Raw genomic sequence first — 5223 nt, forward strand, 5'->3', positions numbered from 1 at the left:
GGAAATGTGTTCTTGAATAAACTGGATGGGACTTTTTTTCTTCCATGTTTGTATAGATAAATACTACTTCTTTCTAGAACGAGACAGAGTTTAGCATCAGTTCTATTTGTTTTTATAGATATAAATACTGAGAAATGTATTCAAACATATAAGAAGATGTGAATGAAAAGATTATTTTAATACCATGGTCATTCACTTGAACTTTTTCTGAATTATTTGACAAAAATCACATAGTAATCTATCAGAATATTTTTTTGGTCTTATTTCTCCCCGCCCCCCCCCCTTCAATAGTTGTTTATTGGCAGTGGACTGCAAAGGGGGATGGAGTTTGCATATACAGACACCACTACACACCTGTGTCACAAGGATGGCAAAAGTGATAGGAAAGAGTGATCAGGAGTCCCTGATGAGCTCCTCCCTTAAGAGTGATGAGCTCCTCCCTTATGGGAGGGGGCAGGGCCGAGAGTGTTGAAGAGGCAGCCTTAGAACTCCTCCTCTTAGTAGGCGTGGTTAGAAAAGAAGAGGGACTCACTGACTGCAGGTGGACTTCACTGCTTGGAGTGTATTTTCTTGGAGAGGCTGTTGGTCAGGGCTCACTTGCTGTACTCTTCCTGGGCAGCCTTCAGGTTCTCCTTCCCCCCGCCCCCCCACTCCAGGCCTTCAGGGCAGAGGCCTGCAATGCTCACCCATAGGAGAAGCCCATGGCTTCAGCAGGGGGCACTTATTGATGGCACTGAGGTTGGTGGATGCCTCCTCCTCATTCTGACCCCCAGATAAGAAGGTGACCCCAGTCAGCAGGGGGCACAGTGCTGTGACAGTTGACATGACAGTCTCCTTATAAGAAAACTTCTGTGTGCAGGTGTGGCCTGTTGTTATCATATTGGGCTTCAGCAAGGTGCCTTCCAAGTACACATGGTGTAGATAGCAGCCAGTACCTTCTCAGTTACATACGGACAGTGCTTCAGGTCATAGGCCCCATCGGGAGGATCTCAGGCTCCACAGTGGGCATGATGCCATTCTCCTGGCAGATGCTAGCCTAATGGGCCAGCACGTTGGCATTGTCCATGATGGCAAGGACTGCAAGGGTATGTTCCCTAGTCTTCAGCGCACAGCACCATTTGGCTAAGTCAGCTCCATCTTTCTTGTACTGGGCACAGCGCTCAGACAGTTCATCCAGTCCTTGGGTAGTGGTCGCGCTGTTTGTCCCTGTCAGGGGTACCACGCCCTTGTCTACCTTAATGCTTACAATGCCACCCTTGGATATGATAACTTGGGGAAAGTGACACCCATCATCAGCCTTCTAGTAGAGTGTTTCAGGGAATAGAATGATACAAGCAGGGCTTCACACGGTCATTCGCGGTCATCAGCAGCTGGCGGTAGAAGAGCTGGTTCTTCGCTGTGTTCTCAGTATCAGTGGACTGCAGCCTCTTGGCAATGCTTCCGGTGGACTCATCTGCAGCCAGTATGCTCTTGCATGGTGCCATAAAGCGATGAACAATGTTGGATAGTTTCTCCTTCTGCTCAAGGGTAGTTAAGTAAGTATGGGTGGAACATGGTGGTGGCTAGTTCCTGCCAGAAGGCTGAAGGAGCCAGCAGGGCCTGCTCAGCATCGAGTGCCTATTACCTGATTTCTTGATTAGGTTTCCCTTCAAATTTTGTTGAAAGCAAAGGATTGGAAACAACCTGATTTGCAAAAGGATCTGTTACTTGTTCGTTAGAGTCAATTCATTTTCTCAGTTTCTAGGAACTATACCGAAAAGGCTTATTACTAAGAAAAGGCTGATATACTAAGAAACAGTTGAAACAATAAAAAATACAGTATTGTTAGCTTGAATGAATTTTTGCCAATACAACATTTAAAAATATAATGCTTCTATCTTATCTTGAGCTTTAAATGGATTTTTATCAAAACCTTGGATCTGTTGACTTACGTTCATTGCTTTATGGAAAATGCCAACCATTTAATCTAACTGACAGTCAGCCTTGTTCATGAAAACAAAACAAAACAAAAAATGTGTCAGGTGTAGGAGGGGATGCTGGAGAGATCCCAACCCTCCCCACATAAACACCAACTAGAAATTTGAATGCAACCCTGTTGTTGTTGTTATTAAGTGGCATTGAATCAGTTCATGTAACCCTGTATGAACCCTGAAAAAGCAGGAAAAGGACAGAAGTAAGGAGACACAAATGGAAAAACAGACAATATTTCAAATGATAGGAAAATGTCTTCTCTCACTACCCTCATCCTTCCTCCGGCCCCCCCACTCCGCCTACCTCTCCACATGGCAGAAGGTTGATTGCTGTGAAGCTGTAGCCCCAGTCGCAGCGCTCCTATCCACTAAATACGACATATCTTCCTGGCAGACTGTTCAGGATGTATGTTCTGACCAGTCTGGGTAAGGTCTGAAGGATTGTGACCTCAGTCTGACCTGAATCAGAGTAGAAAAGGGAGAAGTGAGCAAGGACTAAAGGTTGTGGCTGCCTTAGGACATATTGATTGGTATGCGGTTTGGGAACTGCTGAAGGATTGAAACCTGGATCTGGCTTGAATCAGAGATTTTACCAGGTGAGGGAAAGAAAAATGAGCTAAGTCGAAAGACTCTGCTCACCTAAGAATTTGTTGAAGAAATTAGCACTTTCTAAATCATTATGTACACAGGGAAATTGAGAAAACAAATATATTGTAATATTTTAATGTTGTGGATTCAACAACAAAAAGCACACAAAGAAACTGAAATTGAAGGCCCACACAAAAGAAGAAGATGCAGGGAGGGGAATCATCTTAATGGAAACTTAGATACTAAACAGATTGCATGATTGTTGTTGTTATTGTTAGCTGCTATCTGGTTCTGACTCAAAGAGACCCAATGCACAATAGAACAAAACACTGCCCAGTCCTGTGTCATCCTCGCACTTGTTGTTTTGTTTGAGTTCATTGTTGCTGCCACTGTGTAAATCCATCACATTTGGGATCTTCCTATTTTTCTTTGGCCCTCAACTTTACCATACCTGATGTCCTTCTCTAGAGACTAGACCCTCCTGAAAACATTGCCAAAGAACAGAGATGAAGTCTGGTCATCCTCAATTCTAAGGAGCATTTTGGCTGTACTTCTTCCAAGACAGATTTGTTTGTTCTTCTGGCAGTCCATGGTACTTTCAATATTCCTCACCAACACCATAATTCTTCTACGGTCTTCTTCTTCAGTTTGCTATGGTCCAACTTTCTTCCACATGCATATGAGATGGCTGAAAATACCATGGCTTGGGTTTGACTCACCTTAACCCTCAAACTAACATCTTTGCTATTTAGCACTTTAAAGAGGTCTTTGGCAGCAGATTTGCCTAATGCAATATGTCACCTGATTTCTTTATTGCTGCTTCCATGACTGTTCATTGTAGATCCAAGCAAAATGAAGTTTTTGACAACTTCAGTCTTTTCTCCTTTTATCATAATGTTATTTATTGTTCCAGTTGTGAGTTCTTTACATTGATGTGCAATCTATACTGAAGGCTATAGTGATTAATCTTCACCAGTATTTCGAGTCCTCTTCACTTTCAGCAGGCAAGGTTGTATCATTGTCAGTTTGTTAATGAGTCTTCCTCCAGTCCTGATGCCACATTCTTCTTCATATAATCTAGTTTCTCAGAATATTTTCTGAACATACAGATTGAATAAGCAATTGCACAATATTAAAGGTCAAAGAACTAATGGAAAACTCAAAGCACTAAAGGGAATGAGGAAAATGATGCATAAACAAAATGATAATATAAAGAGATAGACACTATACTGGAAGATTAACTGGAAAACAAACAAACAAGCAGCAGCAACAAAACCTCACTGGAATGATTTAGCCACAGATTTGAACTGCCAGTAGAAAGAATCAATAAACTAGTGGAAAACATCACTGAAATTATGAAATCTTAAGAGTGTTAACAGAAAAGACTCAAGACTGCTTAGTATCCACTAGTGAAATGTGAAAAAAAAAAGCATCCAATGCATTATGGGAATTCCAGAAGGTGATGAGAAGAGAGAAAAAGACAAAAATAATATTTGAATAAATAATTGCAGAAAATATTCCAAATCTGACTATGAACATAAATTTACAAATCCAAGAAGCTCAGAGAACTCCAAGTAGGCTAAACCCAAAGAAACCCACATCAAGATACATTATAATCAAGCTCTCAAAAGCTAAAGATCAAAATAAAATTCTAAAAGTAGTAAATTTTCACATACAAATGACCCCCAATAAGATTAAATACCAATTTCTTCTCAGAAACTTTGGCAGCTAATAATACTATATCTGGCAAAACTGTATTTCAAGAACAAGGGTAAAATTAAGACATATCCAGACAAAGTAAAGCTGAAGGAATTTGCTACCAAAAGACCTGCCTTAAAAGAATGTCAAAGGGAGTTCTTCAGAAGTAAAGGCAAGTACACTAGACAGTATTTCAGAGTCATACATAGAAAAACAATTTTTTAATTAAAGGTAATGTCTTAGGCAAGTATAAAGGCCAGTTTTAAGGGATTTTTTGTTGGTAATTCTAGTTGCTATGTCCTTCATGCTTTGTAATGCTAATTCATAAAAATAAGCACAAATTTGTTATATGCACATGATGTATGAGAATATGATCGGTGCTAAGAACAACATAAACAGAGGGAGGAAGAAGTCATATAGCAAGAGAGTTCTTGTACGTTACTTTTTTTGTGTGTATGTGTGCTACTGATAACAAGTTAAATTGTTATCAGTTTAAACTGGGTTTTTATAAATGTAAGATGTTAAATGCAATCTTCATAGTAACCGTAAAGAAAATATACACATGCATATCAAAAATATGTACACGTGACTGGATTATACATGTAAAAATGGTTGAAATTATTTATTAAAATATGTATTATTATTAAAATAGATACTAAAGCCTAGAAAATAAATTTACCTAAATAAAATAGAAAACAGAAAAATGATAGAATCAGTAAGACAAAAAGTTTATTCTTTGAAAATATCAATAGAATTGACAAACCATTGGCATATCTAGCAAAAGTAAAGGAGAGGTTGCAAATAACACGAATAAGAAATGATATGGGTGACATCACAACAGATCCAATGGAAATAAAAGGAATACTACAAAAATTGTGAAGTCTTAGTATGCCGTTGTCGGATAAGCGCTGAACTGGTAACCGCAAGGTTGGCAGTTCAAATCCACCAGCTGCTCCTTGGAAACCCT

The 5223-nt window shown here is 39.6% G+C and overlaps 1 pseudogene; it reads right to left on the reverse strand.

Annotated features, from left to right (window-relative positions):
- Window positions 1-497: 497 nt before the first annotated feature.
- LOC102825351 overlaps window positions 498-5223 on the reverse strand; it is a 23446-nt pseudogene continuing 18720 nt past the window's right edge.

The sequence above is a fragment of the Chrysochloris asiatica genome, unplaced genomic scaffold (assembly GCF_000296735.1).
Source record: "Chrysochloris asiatica unplaced genomic scaffold, ChrAsi1.0 scaffold00051, whole genome shotgun sequence".
Lineage (NCBI taxonomy): Eukaryota > Metazoa > Chordata > Mammalia > Afrosoricida > Chrysochloridae > Chrysochloris > Chrysochloris asiatica.